This window comes from Heterocephalus glaber, unplaced genomic scaffold (genome assembly GCF_053883595.1).
Source record: "Heterocephalus glaber isolate CG9 unplaced genomic scaffold, H.glaber_assembly_v1.0 deba00001058, whole genome shotgun sequence".
Lineage (NCBI taxonomy): Eukaryota > Metazoa > Chordata > Mammalia > Rodentia > Bathyergidae > Heterocephalus > Heterocephalus glaber.
Window position 1 is genome coordinate 1,630,509 of NW_028258184.1, and position 16,406 is coordinate 1,646,914.

Sequence of the window (16,406 nt, forward strand, 5' to 3'; positions counted from 1 at the left end):
TTTGGCACCACTGGGCTGTGGTGAGAACTCAGAGTTAGGGCTCAGGTCGCTGGCAGTTTGCCCCATGGGGCAAGTGGGCCCCACCCCTTCCTCTCCTGGTTCTGGTCCACAGGCTCTCCCTGGTGCTTCCACTACAATGGCTGCAGCGGACTCGAACTGTGATGGACAAACCACTGCGTCCTAAGTCTTTTTATTGGATTATTTAGGTCACTCTGTTATAGTAACACACAGCCAACTAACATGTTCTTCTAATAAATGTGATTTATTCTTTGAGCTGAAGATCTTTGTGCCTAACATAAATTGCACAAATGATTTAGCAGTTAAATTAAAAGTTAAGTGCTTTGAGGAATATTTAATGTTACAAATAATATAGTCTATCAGTGGCCTCCAGAAGTTAAAACCACATGGAATGCACACATGAACTCAATGGTCCTTTTGAATTCTGAGAACTTAGCACCGGCTAGTAGGCCCCAAAGGAAGGAGAGCAACACCAACTCGGAAGCAGCTGGAGGGCTAGGAGGTAGTTCCTTTCACTTAAGAAACTTAAAATCAAGACGCTTCACCTTCATAGCCTTAGTAGAACTGCTGTATAAAATACCATGAAGCGCACAGCCTTAATAACAGCAATGCATTTTCTCACAGTTCTGGAGGCTAGAAACCTGTGATCAAGGTGCTGAAAGGATTGGTTTATGTCACTCCTGTCTCGCTGACATTTTCCCTGAATTCCTGTCTTCCTCCCTCAGTGAATGTCTGTCCCACAGTGACTGACTTCCAGGCACCCCAGTGATACTGGATATTTTGGTTGAGGAGCTGCCTTAGTAACCTCCTTGTACCTTAATTGCCTCTTTAAGGACACCATCTCCAAATACAGTCCTGTTTGTAGGTCCTAAAATTTAAAACTTCAAAATATGAATTTGGCAGGAAACAATTCCGCCCATATAGCATCAGAGTAAGTGTCTGTGTATTTCTTGGGAATAAGAATTATCTTTTTGTCATAAAATCAAAATCAGTAGATAATAAATGGTCTTTTAGAAAACAAATGCATGAATATGTTGATTACATGTAGAAAAAACCACTTCAAATGGATCTATTTATAACCCTTTTCATTATGAGGGAAAAAATTCAAAGCACTACTGATTTACACCATTGCATTTATGAATTAACAAAAGTAAATGCATTCAAACTTTGCATGCTCTGTGGTTATGGTTCATTGTTGGTGAGCTACATAGGTGTTTAGTGTGTTAAGCAGAAAAACTATAGTATGGGAAATATAATGCAGCATCTTACTTTACTTATTTACTATTATTATTTTTTAGACAATCTCGCTATGCCGCCCAAGCTGACTTCAAACTCAATCCTCCTGCCTCTGCTTCTTGAGTAGCTGGTATTGCAAGCAGGTGGCACTGTACTTAGCTTGACATTTTTATTTCAATAAATTAAAATTAATATGCATATAAACAGCAAACACACACATTTCTTAACTAGATTTATCCATGTGGGAAAGAGTCTTCCAAATTTGGAACTGAGAAGATTTAGACCTTTCTATAAGAGGCATATGACCTTGAGTTCCTTTTCTGGTTAAGACTCTGTTTAAGAGTCTTTGGATGAATTCACATTTTAAAAGGCCAGAGTAGAGTGGATTTTATTTATTTATGGTATGTCTTAGAAGGGAAGTTCATGTTTATAAAAAAAAGTACTGAGAGCAAAGTATTTTCAGATGCTGAACAATCAGCAATTTAAGCAAAATTTGTCAAAACCAGATGTTGTTTTGACAATCCATTCTCCATTCTAAAGAGACTTGTTTTACATTCCTATCTCTGGTTTCAAAATAACACTACGCTGAAACAACGTGGTCTAGAAAAGATAGATTCTCCTGTAGTGCGTAAAGTTGGAACAAGTTGGGGGTAAACAAGTGAAATAGGATTACCATTATCAATGAACAAATAAATTAATTCTTTTTTATGCACGATGTACTTAGTAGGAGTACTTTAAGAAGTCATAAACTGTAGTTATATTTTAAAATTTCATTTCTAATAGACTTCTTTGGGAGTCAATCCTTTTCTTTCATGTTCAAAAATTGACAAATAGAAATTCTCATTTTGACATATGTAAAAGCCCTGAACCCTTTAATTTTTTTCAAAATAAATTTTAGTCTAAACTATTTACTTTAGAAAGCAAAGCTTAGGCAACCCCCCCCCCCAAAAAAACAAAACAAAAAACCTGAACCATGGAAAAGTACTGTTAATAACCAAAGAAAAAGCATAAGAGAGAAGAACAGCATTGTATGTGTTTTTCTTTTAATAGGGTGCAAATTATCTTAAAAATCAGAATATTGGCCAGGATAGCTGAAAATGAATTTGAAAGTGAAAAAAACCAGAGAGGGAAACAGTGCAGATGAAAGATCTAGTAGTCAGCAGTTAGGTGAGCAAAGGAGAGAAGTCCAAAGTGACAGCTTCCCTGCAAGGGACAGAGCAGGCTAACCTAACGAGGACGTCACACTTCCCAGGAAGAGCAACAGGCGCAGCTCTGCCTAGCAGATTGATAATTAAACTTAGCAGCAGGTAAAAATATGATTCTTTCATTTCCAGGCTGTAGACATAGAGGTGATGACTATGATGCTTGCAACAAGAATAACCCTAAAATGAATCAGACCCTTTAGAACAGTGTTCAACGAGAATTGTGAAGAAATTTAGATTTTTATATCGACCCAGAGTCTAGAATTGAAAACCATAATTACGTTTGATGAGGAAGGAAAATATAATGATACCTTACTAGTGAAGTTAGAAGAATTTTTTGTTTGAAAGTAGTATTGTTCCAAATGATATTTCTGTTTTATTGATTTTAGCTGTCTAGGTTATACTGCTACATTTTAATGAACATTTTGTCCTTAATAAAACATGTAGTTGGTGTCACTACTGTTTGTCATATCCGATTAGTTTTATCTGTCTTCCAAGTACAGGTTTTATCTTTTATTGGACTTGCTTTTATTATACAATATTTATTAGATAAAATCCTAACTACTTGAAAAACCTCTAGGATTGAAATTCAGATAAGCATATGCTTATCCAAACAACCAACATAATCACTTATGAAGTAAATTGAGTGATGCAGTTGGTTGTTACATTTGTGACACTGAAGAGCGTATGTGATTGCTAACTCTCAGAACTCCGTATGCTCATAGGGATCTGGAATAGCTCTATAGATTTGCAGCAGAATAAAAAGATACGCTAAAGTGCCTGAATACAAAACTGTGGTGTCTGCTTATTTCCATAGTGTTAACCCATGCACTGTGGCTCATTTCAAGCTATCAACGAATTGTCCCTGAATTCAGGACTGGGAAAGATGTGCATCTGTTTAAATACCACCGCATAGTATTTCTTCCTTACAGATATAATAAATATGAGTAGGTCTAGAAGCATAAATTATAGTCAATGTAGTAAAATAATTTGGAAGTTATAACTTTGGGGAACATATAATTTATTTTATCATAAGCTATGCAATTTTTTAAAATAGTGGTATTTAACAACTGATTCAGCAAGTGCCTGAAAATTAAATAATCAGAATTTGGAGGGAACAGCCTACAGCACACCACTAGCTATCTCCATCAATCTATAAGCTTTCTTGTCCTTTCCTTACTTTTTTCCTATAGGCAGATTGTGATTATTCGGAATTTGGCTAAAATGTCTGCTCAAATCATCAGCTGCCCCAATCATGCCCTCTTCGTTTTGCTATTCCAAGTACTCATGATTGATTTTAATAATTATTGCACAGTCAGAATGTGCTGATATTGTATGAAGCTGGCGTAGTCACACATATCAACTAATTAGGGTTGCTAGATGATTTAGACAGCTGCTTCTCCTGAATACCCAGCTCATTGGGTATTGCCACTTTGCCAGTAGATGTTTTAAAAGGGCAGGTCTTGGAGCAACTGCTTAGTAAATGTACAACTCATTTTATGCATGTAAGTAAGTGGTACAACTTGATCAAAACATGTAGTTTGTAAAGAAGAGCTAATCACCAATAGAGGAACGATATCTGTCCTCTTATTGTAGCTTGTTTACTTAATTTGCTTTTGGAATTCTCCAAATGATTAGAAACACTCACAGCAGTTTGGCTAATAACCTGCTGCTTCAGCTAAATAACAGCGTCAGAGACTATGAGTTACAATGTAACATTACGGAGTATAATGACAGTTTTTCTCCAGAGGATATTTCAAAATCACAATGAAGAAACAAGCAATTTGTTGAGGATCCTTCCCTGCAAGTTGCCAAAGCATTAACATTCCATCTGCCAGACAGCAGGATTAACATATCCCTAGTGAAGTTGTTTAAGGCAACTTTCAAAAGACTAAATCAGTACTTTGTACAATCTTTAGGAAATCCTGTTGAAGCCTCTATTAGCTTCTTTGTTTAAATATATTACATTAGCTTTTTAATTTTTTGCTTATATATTTATTTATTACCATTTGTTTTTGCTTCTCCTAGTCAATAAATGGCATAGAGCATATTTTCTACTTGGGCAATTTAAAGCATTGTAGTATTCATTCCTCTTAGAAACAGCCTAAAGAATCAGAATTGCTATACACCACAGTTTTACAAACGCTTATCTAAACTGAAGCATTTTGGGGGATAAGAGAATGCACGATATACGCCTTTTCTGAGCTGTGTGCTTACAATGACTCATACTTTCATCAATTTCTATTGATTAATAGTTGGAATCTTTGAAGGCTATTTGTAGCATAAACTGAGATGTACTTCCTGTGCTGATGTTTTTCCACAGATGCCTCTGTTGAATGCTTTGTAACATGTCAAACACACTTGAGCTGAAGCCAACAAGCCCTTATCTCACTGCTTAAAAGCTTAATGGAAATTTATGGGTTCCAATAGCCCATGCCTACTTATACATCAGAGGACTATCGCACTACTAGATGCATGCTGGAGACACTGACCTTCGCTCAGAGTGACGGGTTTACATGAATATATAACCCCAGGCTAGCCCTGTTAGGGTTTTGTATGCACAGTCAGAGAGAGTTATGAATGAGCCTTATTTATTGTTTTAATAAGGAATTACAGACATCTGGCAACTTGTAAAAGTTCTTTTGTCAGTAATGTTTTATTTTTCTTCATTTTGCTGCTTTTCTAAGCTCCCATTTTGCCAAATATAAAATAGATGTTTTGATTTCAGAAAAATATTAATATCTGTTAATCTTAACTAATTTTTATGAAAACAAAGAAAATGCCATTTTATATTTCTTTCACTACAGATGTTTAATTTATACCCAATGGATTCTTCTTACTTTCTTTCAGAAGATATACTCGTTCGATTGTGAATCATTTTTTCAAGCAAAAATTGCAAATTATACTGTTTAGTGTGATATTAGCTTCAGGGACTCTCAAGCACACGATGACTTAAACAAGATACTGGTTTATTTTCTGTTTTCCTGAAGTCCTGATGTAAAGAAGTTGGTTTTCCTCTAAAATCCTACTAAGGACCCAGCCCCTTTTCATGTTACTGTTGTTCCACCAACATACGGTTTCCAAGATCATCTCTCCCATCTGCATCACGCCAAATGTGATGATTAATCTTGATCACAGCTCGAACAGATTAAGAAAGGCCTAGGAAATTAGTAAAGCACACTTTTGGGAGTGACTGTGAGTGTGTTTCCTGAGATGATTTGCATGTGAGACAGCAAAGGAGCAAGTAGACCCTGAATGTGGGTCTACGTCCAACAGGGTGAAGGCCTAGGATGGGACAAAAGAGGAAGAAGGAGCAACCCCACCAGCGCGTGCCCTCTCCTCTCTCTGCTTCCTGAAACCTTGAGGTGAGCAGCTTTCCTCCACCACACCTTTCTGCCATGATGGTTCTGCCTTGCCACAGACCAAAATGTAGTGGAGTCAGGTGACCATGGATTGAAACCTCTGAAGCCATGAGGCAAAATAATTCCTTCCCCCTGAAGTTGTTATTGTCAGGTCGTAAAGATGGGAGGCTGACTGACACACTAGCTCAGGAGAGATCTGCATGATGGATGCCATGCAGAAGATTTAGAAGTGATAAACATTGGTACACATTTCCATTTCACTGCCGGTCACTGTGCCATATGACTATACGTGACCAAAGGGGATATTGAAAAGTAGCTCAGCTTCATTCATAAACTAAAAAGGAAATGAATCTGGTGTGATTGATATAGTATGTTCAGTATATGACAAACTATAGAATAATAGCAGGCCACAATCCCATGCAGTGAATTCTATAATTCTATGGGATTTGCAATATTAAAATCTGCCAGTAGAGTGAAACAATGCTTCTCATTTTTTCTAGCTACAATTCTTGATAAGAAATATAGTCAAAGAAATTGAGATTAAAAGATTAAATCATTCTATTTTAATTATCAGTATTAGATCTAATTTGGATCTCATAATCACTGAAATGTATTTTATGAATTAAGAGAAATGACTTTCTGCTCTTATATTATCATTTTTAATACCATACATTTTTTGGTGGTGCTGACGATTGAACCTCGGGCCTTGCACATACTTGCAAGCACTCTACCACTGAGCTACATGCACAGTTCTTTTAAAAAAAATTCTATTGTATTTTGAGACAGGATCTTGCAAGTTACTCAAGCTGGCCATGAGATAGAGATCCTCCTGTCTCAGCTTCGCAAGTACCTGAGACTATGAGTGTGTGTCACCAAACTAGGCTTGCACCACTCTCCAATTTCATTCAATAAATTACAAAGTCATTAGGAATGAAACCACTAACGTAGTTTGCCACACATAGATAGAATTTTTCATGTGTTCTTTTTCTTTTGGGTACCAGGAAAGACATATGCATGTACACAAGTGTAGTTTGAGGGCATCCCTTCCATTCTGAAAAGAAGGACACAGATGAATCAACTGTTAGGAGCAGAAACCAGAGTGGAGCAATTAAAGAAGCTAATAGGAAACCTTTTCTCATACCTAGTTTAATAGGCTGAATCATGGCCACAAGTTATCTATATTTTAATTTCTGGAACATGTGAATTTTGCTTATAAAGAAGAAAAGACTGTAGACACAGGAAGGGGAGTCACAGTCACTTCTCTGGGTGGCCCCTAAATATAATCTCAAGAGAGGTGGAAGATGCTCTTTTGTCAGAGGTAGAGGAAGGAAAGTGGCCAGGAGCCAAAATAAACAAACAAAACCATGCAGCCAGGCAAAGGCAAGGAAATGGATTAGATGCTAGAGCCACAAGGGAGAGTCAGGCCTGCTGACATCTTGACTTTAGACTGGGGAAACTGAGTCTGGATTTCTGACTTCTAGAGTAAGAGATTAAACTAACAGGTGTGTTCAACCACTCAACCTGTGTTATTCATTTATGGCAGCAATAGGAAAAGAACACGCTGCAACACAAGCAAACCTCTCTGTACTCCTTCCTCTCTGAGCCAGGCTCTTTCCTATTGCAATGACTTACCCCATGGCATACTTACTTCCATGCTCAAAAACTGAGAAAGTGAAAGGTGATGGCATGTGCTATTGCTACATCAGACGAATTTTGTGACCAAATGTTAGACAATAACAGGGCTAAGGAGAAGAAGGAGATTAAAAACGAAAATCATGAGTAATGGAAGAAAAAACTAAAGCAAGTTTTTTGTTCCAACCCTGGTTCTAACAGGATTGATTGAAGCAAGAAAAGGGTAGGAGTTTGTTAAACCAAGCAAGTGAAAAAATAATACAACCTGTACTGCAGTTACTTTAATAAGAATTGGGGGGCAGAAAAGCAAGAAATCAAAAGACCTAAGCTATTGTGACCATAGAGGAGAGCGTGCCCTGTTCTCTCAGCACCTCTTGGATGTGGTTTAACTTGTTCGTTACAATCAAGAAGTGAAACGTTTGTCATTTGAGGCACAAGTTGAAAAATTTAGCATGCGAACCATCTGAAATTGTTTAAATAATTATGATACTCTAGTAATCTGGAAGGCAAATTCAACTCTCATTGTAGTCTCTAGCCAGATATATAATCTTAGGCAAATATTACTTCATTTTTCTTAGCCTCATTTTATTTCTTAATTTTTGAGTTTAATAAGAATGTATGCATCATTAGATCAGGAAGTATGAGGACAAGAAAAGCAATGCAAATCTTAGCAAGCAGTCTAGCATGCAGTGAACGATGAAAAAGTGCAAATGGGTGTAATTGGATGACACATCAGATTAAGCCCATTAACACATTCTTACTAGATTAATTAAAAATTGAGGTCTCCATGTTTAAAATATTGCATGAAACATTATTGATATCCAAACTTTATCTGGAAAACTTAAAAGAAATATTTTGAACTTGTAATATGCTGTGAGTATAGGAGCATTTATAAAATATAATTTGCAAAAATTAGTTTACCTTTAGCTAACAAAATTTGAAAAATATTCTAATCTCTTTTAGCTAGAATTCACATTTTGTTGCTTTGTAGACAGTTTTAATTTTTCTGAAAATATGTCTCTCATATTTTGAGAGGCCTGGCACATGCTATTCCTAAATATGCTAACTTGATATACTGCATATTTTAAGCTGAAGGAATTTGAAAAGTCAGCTGAAACAATATCATCTCTCTGACCTTCCTCTTCACTTCTCCTATGATGCATGTCATAAAATCCGAGAAAAATTGTTTCATCTTCCCTGGAAGCAGGTCAGTCCCTCATATGTGAACTACTTTCTCTATGTCTTGAGGAAAGGAACATTCGGATCTACAAGACACAGAAGTGGCAAAAAAAATCTGAACCAAATGTCTTTGTTAATTTTCTACTGATTATTCCGATTAGATCATACTCCTTCTACCTTGTCACCATTTTTTGACTTTCTATTCTTCATCAACTCTATTATAAAAAGCAGTAAGTTTAATTGTTTCTTAGATCTTTGTTTCCTTCCAAAGGCTCCTGTGTCACAAAACAACTTATAATAAATAAATGTATGTGCTTTTCTCTGTTAATCTGTCTTTTGTTATGAAGAAAATTAACATAGGGAGAAGGTGAATCTATTTTCCTTCCACATATGTGTTTAGATAATGGACTTGAATCACTCAAAATCTTCAGTTTGGTGTGTCTGAATGTTCATCCCAATACTTAATTTATCATTTTGAAGCAATAATAACTGTTGGTTGATATGCATTTAAATTATATTTCAAGAATTTTTGTGATATTTTACTATTTTATTTTTATGTAAAGTACCTACTCATTAATGTACATCAAGTTTATTTCAATAACTACATTAACTCTTGATTTTATTTTCCATTAATATATTTTTTAATGAGGAAAGTACACAGAACAGCTGTGACCAACTTTCTCAGTGATGATAATACCACTAACCTACTCTTTATTTTGTTGATAGAGCAATTCTCCCTTGTGGCTTTCTAGTATGCATGGGCAGCTGGTAGTATTTCTGGTCTTCTACAGTAAATATCTTTTAGCATGCTCATATTTCTAAGCCTTCTGCTTGTTTTTGCAATGCTCTGCTTCAACAGTTCTGACTTCTCTGGGAGGTTTTCTTGGTTCTTTCAACATTGGGTGGGAGGGAATTCTTTTTTTATTTTTTTTATTTATATATTAATTGGTACATTTTAGGTATACAATACATTTACATTTATCATTGGGTGTTTGTACCTGAACATGATGTATCTTACTTCTTATTTTTTCCCCCATTACCTATGCACCCTTCACCCCCTCCACCCTTCCCTATTTACATAGATTTCATTTCCATTTTTTTTCTTTCTCATAATTTTTCCTTTCCTTTCTTCCCTTTCCCCTTCCCCTCCTGCCACCCCTCCACCTTTGGACCTTTTCCTATTTCAAATTATCAATTATTCGTTTTAATCATTTTAATCCTTATTTACACTTTCAGTTTCTCACACAAGAGATACTATTTGGTATTAACACATGTGTGTCCTGTTTATTTCGCTTAAGAGTATGGCCTCAATATGCATCCATTTAGCTATAAATGACTCTAGTTTCTCATTCTTTATGGCTGAGTAGTACTCCATTTTATAAAAAAAACACATCTTCCTTATCCAATTTTGAGTTGATGGGCACTTGGGCTGTTTCCAAGCTTTAGCTATTACAAGTTGTGCCACTATAAATATAGGTGCACATAATGTCGCTGTGGTATGATTCTTCTAATTGTTTGGGGAAGATACCCAGTAGGGAAATAGCTAGGTCAAATGGGACCTCTAGTCCTAGTTCTTTGAGGTATCTCCATACAGATTTTCACAGTGGTTGCACCAGTCTACACTCCCACCAACAATGGAGAAGGGTTCCTTTCTCCCCACACCCCCGCCAGCATTTGTTATTGGTTGATTTCTTGTTAGCAGCCATTCTTTGTGGGGTGAGGTGGAATCTCAGTGTTGTTTATCTGCATCTCTCGGATGACCAGTGATGTTGAACATTTTTTCATATATTTATTTGCTGTTTTTACTTCTTTGTCTGAGAAATGTCTGTTCATTTCAGATGTCCATTTTTGAATTGAGTCTTTAAATTTTGGGGGGTCTGATTTTTTTCAATTCTTTATATATTCTAGATAGTAGACCTTTGTGTACTATCTTCCCATATTGTAGGTTGTCTCTTAGCTCTGTTGGTAGTTTCTCTTGCAGAGCAGAAGCTTTTTAATAAGATGAAGTCCCAGTTGTTGGTTCTTTGTGCTAGTTCCCGTGTTACTGAAGATCTGTTCATAAAGTCTTTTCCTATGCCAATGTCATTGAGAGTTCCACCTAACTTATCTTCCAGCAAGTTTACTGTTTCTGTCTTGATATTTAGCTCTTTAATCCACTTTGATCTTAGTTTAGTGCACAGTGATAGGTATGGGTCTAGTTTAAATCTTTGGCAGGTTGAAATCCAGTTTTTCCAACACCATTTATTGAACAGGCTATCTTTTCTCCAATGAGGGTGATTGGCTCCTTTGTCAAAGATGAGGTGGCTGAGTATGTCTGGAGTTGTTTCTGCATCTTCCAATCTATTCCACTGATCCTCAGGTCTGTTTCTTTGCCAGTGCCATGCTGTTTTTATTACAGTAGCTTTGTAGTAGAGTTTCAAGTTGAGGATTGTGATAACCTCAGCCATGTCTCTGTTGCTTAGAATTGCTTTTGCTATTTTAGGTTTCTTCTGCTTCCAAATGAATTTCTGGATTGTTTTCTCTAGTTCTGTGAAGTATATTGTTGGAATTTCAATCGGTATTGCATTAAATCTATATATTAGTTTTGGAAGTATGGCCATTTTCACCATATTGATTCTTCCTAACCAGGAACAAGGGATATCTTTCCATTTTCTTATATCCTCTTCAATCTCCTTCTTCAGAGTGCTGTAGTTTTCAGTGTAGAGGTCTTTTGCTTCCTTTGTTAGGTTGATTCCTAGATATTTCATTTTTTTAGATGCTTTTGTAAAAGGAATTATTTCCTGAATTTCTCTCTCAATGGGCCTGCTATTTGCATATAAGAAGGCTATTATTGTCTTTTGAGTGTTGACCTTATATCCAGCTACTCTACTGAGCCTGTCAATTAGGTCTAGAAGGCTTTTGACTGAGTTTTTTGGGTCTTCTATGTAAAGTGTCATATCATCAGCAAATAATGACAATTTCACTTCTTCCTTTCCTATCTTTATTCCTTTTATTTCTTTCTCTTGTCTAATTGCTATGGCTAATGTTTCCAGAACAATATTGAACAGGAGTGGTGATAGTGGGCATCCTTGTCTTGTTCCTGATTTTAACATGAAAGTTTTCAGTTTTTGACCATTTAGTAGGATGTTGGCTGTTGGTTTTTCATAGATAGCCTTAATCAGGTTGACATAAAGCCCTTCTATTCCAAGTTCCTATAGCATTTTTTCATGAATGGGTGCTGGATTTTATCAAATGCCTTTTTTGCATCTATTGAGATGATTGTATGGTTTTTGTCCTTGACTCTGTTAATATAGTGTATTACGTTTATTGATTTATGGATGTTGAACCATCCTTGCATCCCTGGGATAAATCCACCTTGGTCAGGGTGTATGATCTTCTTGATGACCCTCTGCATTCTGTTTGCCAATATCTTGTTGAGGATTTTTGCCTCTATGTTCATTAGGGAGATTGGTCTGTAGTTCTCTTTTTGGGTTGTGTCTCTCCCTGGTTTTGGAATCAAAGTAACACTTGCTTCCCTTTCAATTTCCTTGATGAGTTTAAAGAGTAATGGCAGTAGCTCTTCTTTAAACGTCTTGTAGAATTCAGCAGTGAACCCATCATGACCTGGGCTTTTCTTTGTTGGTAAATTTTTTATTACATTTTCAATTTCACTCATTGTTATTGGGGTGTTTAGAATTTCTATATCTTCATTTAACTTGGGCAATTTGCATGTATCTAGGAATCTGTCCATTTCTTCTGTGTTTTCCATTTTATTAGAGTACAGGTTCTCAGATTAGGTATTGATGATCCTCTGAATTTCTGCTGAATCTGTTGTGGCTTCACCTTTTTCATTCTTAATTGCATGAATTTGAGCCTTTTCTTTCCTTTTTTTGATAAGGTTGGCTAGAGGTTTAGCAATTTTATTTATTCTTTCAAAAAACCAGCTCTTCAATTCATTGATTTTTTTGTATTGTTCTCTTAGTCTCCATTGCACTGATTTCTGTTCGTATCTTTATAATTTCCTTTCTTGTACAAGCTTTGGGTTTGTTATGCTCTTCTTTTTCTAGGAGTTTGAGGTTCTGCATTAGGTTATTTAACTGAGTTCTCTCTGTTGTTCTAATATGGGCATTCACCGCTATGAATTTCCAACATAGAACTACTTTCATTGTGTGCCACAGATTCCTGTATGTTGTACTGGCATTATCATTTACTTGTAGAAACTGTCTAATTTCTTCTTTAATTTCCTCTGTGACCCATTGGTTGTTCAGGAGAGTGTTATTCAATTTCCATGTGTTCGTGGGTGTTCTGTGGTTTATGTTATTGATCGCCAATTTTATTGCACTATGGTCTGATAATATACAGGGGATAACTTCAATTCTTTTACATTTGCTTAGATTTGCCCTATGAGTTGGCATGTGATCTATTTTGGAGAATGACTCGTGTGCAGCTGAAAAGAATATATATTCTGATTTTGTGGGGTGGAACACTCTATAAACATCTCTTAAGTCCATTTGTTCAATAGCTTGGTTTGGTTCTAGAATTTCATTGTTAATTTTTTTCCTAGATGATCTGTCTATTTGTGATAGAGAGGTGTTGAGGTCTCCCACTACAATTGTGTTAGTGCTTATTTGGTTTTTTATGTCCATTAATATTTGTTTTGTATAGTTGGGGGCATTTGTATTTGGTGCATATGTATTTAGGATTGTCATCTCTTCCTCTCGGATTGTTCCCTTCACAAGGATGTAGTGACCATCTTTGTCTCTCTTAATTAGTTTTGGTTTGAAATCTACTTTGTCTACAAATAAGATTGCTACCCCTGCTTTATTCTGAGATCCTGTCATGTGGAGAACTGTTTTCCATCCTTTTACTTTCAGTCCATGAATTTCCTTTTCAGTTAGGTGTGTTTCTTGTATACAGCATATTGCGGGGTTTTGCTTCTTAATCCATTCTGTCAGTCTGTTTCTTTTGATTGGCTAATTGAGGCCATTAACATTGATAGTTATTAATGAGAGATATTGACTCATTCTTGCCATGATGTTTTATTGTTGTTGGCTCTTTTCTTATTTTTCCCCCTTTCCCTTTAGTGCCTTACCTTGCGTGGTGTCTTCTCTCTGTTGGCCCTCATGGAGTTGTGACCTTCACTGTCTTTTTCTAGGATATTGCATAAAATTGTTTGGAGTGCTGGTTTGGTGTTCATGAAATTTCTCAGGTGTTCTTTGTCATGGAAGTATCTAATTTCCCCATTGATTTTGAAAGATAATTTTGCCGGATACAACAGTCTAGGTTGGAAGTTATTTTCTTTTAGAGCTTGAAATACTTCACTCCAGGCTCTTCTTGATTTGAGGGTTTGTGTTAAGAAATCTGCCGTGATTCTGACGGGCTTTCATTTGTAGGTGATTTGTTTCTTTTCTCTAACTGCCTGTAGAATTTTGTTCTTCTGTTGGGTTTATGGGATCTTGATTATTATATGCCTAGATGTAGATTGTTTTTGATCGTGGCTGGGTGGAGTTCTATATGCCTCACTTATCTGTGTGTCCAATTCTCCACCTCTGTCTGGGAAGTTTTCTACTATTACTTCTGTGAAGAGTTTTTTTTTATGTCAATTGTACTTTCTCCTGTTTTTTTGTGGACTCCTATCAGTCCTATGTTATTCTTCTTTGCATCATCTAGCAGCTGTTGGATTGATTTCTCATGGTCCCTTACTATTTTTAAGAAATCTCTGTTTTCATGGTCCTTAACTGCAATCCTGTCTTCTATATCTGATATTCTGTCTTCAGATTCTCTTAGTCTGCTCTGCATGCTTTCAATGGAGTTTTTAATCTCCTGACTATCTGTTTGAATCTGTTTCATGGATTCCATTTCTTTCTTTTGTTGGGCAATCATGGTTTCCATTTCTTTCTTATGCTGGGCATTCATGGTTTCCAGCATGTTTCTGATCTCATCTATTTTCTTGTCTGTTTCTGCTCTAGAGCCTCTAATCATGTCTTTCACTCTACTCAGCATCTCTGTATTTATCTGGGAGATTATTTCTGCTTTGAATTTTTCTAGAGCCTCATGTATCTGCTTTGTTACTTCCTGTGCTGTCAGTTCAGGGGGTCCAGGTGGTTGATTATCAGACTTTTCCACCTCATTTCCCCCAGAATTTCCTTTTTGTGGCATGGAAGCCTGCGTTTGTGCCTTGCTTAAATGTCTTCTCATTTTTGTTTTTGGTACTGTCCTTGGTTTAATTCCTGGGTTGATATCTCAAAATTGCTTAATGCAGGTATCTTTGTTGCTTGTGTTTAAAATTCTTTTGGAATGATTGCTTTTCAGAGGTGTCTTCCAGATATGGCTTGTGTTTAGGTTTTGAGTCTCTAATGACTCTGAGGCTATTTTATTTTCCTTATATCAGGAAGGAAAACTGATTAGATCAATCACAACATGTTAGGTCAAATGTTACAGCAATACCATAGCATCAAGAGCAGCTTAGCAAATGACAATTTGTGGTAGTTATTAATCTATCACATATAACTATGTGAAGTATAATCCCCTGTGCCTCTGTAGTGAGGGACCAGGTAGCAGAAGAGCCGTAAGGTGTGTGTGTGTGTGTGTGGGGTGGAATTGGGCCTTGCAGGTGCCCGTGAGGCTAAGTGGAGCACGGGATGAAGGTGGGGCTCCAAGCCACCTTTGGGACCTCACCGTGTCATGGACAGGACAGGAATTCTTGAAACACAGTTGATCTATCCCAAGCATTCTTGATGCAATGTTTAGAGGGGAAGGAGGATCTCTAGATCCAAAAACTTCCTATTAGCAAGTTTCATTTTCCCTGGCCCCACACCCCCCAGATCATTCCCTGGGGTGTTCTGGAGATTCCCTCCAGGGGCATGATCCAGCATCTCTTGTGTATGTATTATTATGTATTATTCTGAGGCCCGGAGGACATGGCTGCCCTGGAGAAGGATTATGAAGAGACTGGAGCAGACAGTGCCGAGGGAGAGGACAAAGGTGAAGAGTATTAATCTGTCTGCTGCAATTTAACACTCCATTGTCTAGACTTATGCATTTATTTTTTCTGTTATGTGGAACTGTTTTAGTCCTAAACTGTTAATAAAAATGTTTGCATTTAAAATGTAAATGAAAAAGCTCTTTCGGGTCCTCCCTTCCAAGATGACCAAAAAAAGAAGGAAAATGGAACAATGGTTGTGCCAAAAAGGGCCGCAGCCAAGGACAGGCTATTCACTGCATGAACTGCCCCCGGTGTGTGCCCAATGATAAGTCCATTAAGAAGTTCATCATTCGAAACATAGTAGAGGTGGGCGGTGTCAGGGACATTTCCAAAGCGAGTACCTTCAACTCTTATGTGCTTTCCAAGCTCTGTGTGATGCTGCATTACAGTGTGAGTTGTGCCATTCTCACCAAGGTGGTCAGGAATAGATCTCGTGAAGCTCAGAAGGACCGCATACCTCCACCCTGATTTAGACCTGCTGGTGCTGCCCCACGACCCCCACCAAAGCCCATGTGAGGAGCTGGGCTTTAATGGACTGAAAAGTGTCATCTTTGGGCAGAGGGAATGAACTAATAAAATGGATGTTATACTAAGAAAAAAAAAAAAAGAAAAGAAAAAGTGCAGCAGGAGCTGCATTTTTCCAGGTGAGCTGTGATAATATTTGACTACCAAAAAGCAATGAAAAAAGTAACAAGCACATCAAAGGAGGCCAGAATGGGTTCTGCAGGACATGAGCCCCAGGTAAAGTTTTCCCTCACCTCCAACCAGTGTGAGGTGGTGATCCTCTAGCTAAGAGGAAGCTTTCTTCCCAGC

At 37.0% G+C, this 16,406-nt stretch overlaps 1 pseudogene; it reads left to right on the forward strand.

The window, feature by feature from the left end:
• Nucleotides 1-15,754: 15,754 nt before the first annotated feature.
• LOC110347189 (small ribosomal subunit protein eS26 pseudogene) lies at nucleotides 15,755-16,109 on the forward strand (annotated as a pseudogene).
• Nucleotides 16,110-16,406: the final 297 nt, after the last annotated feature.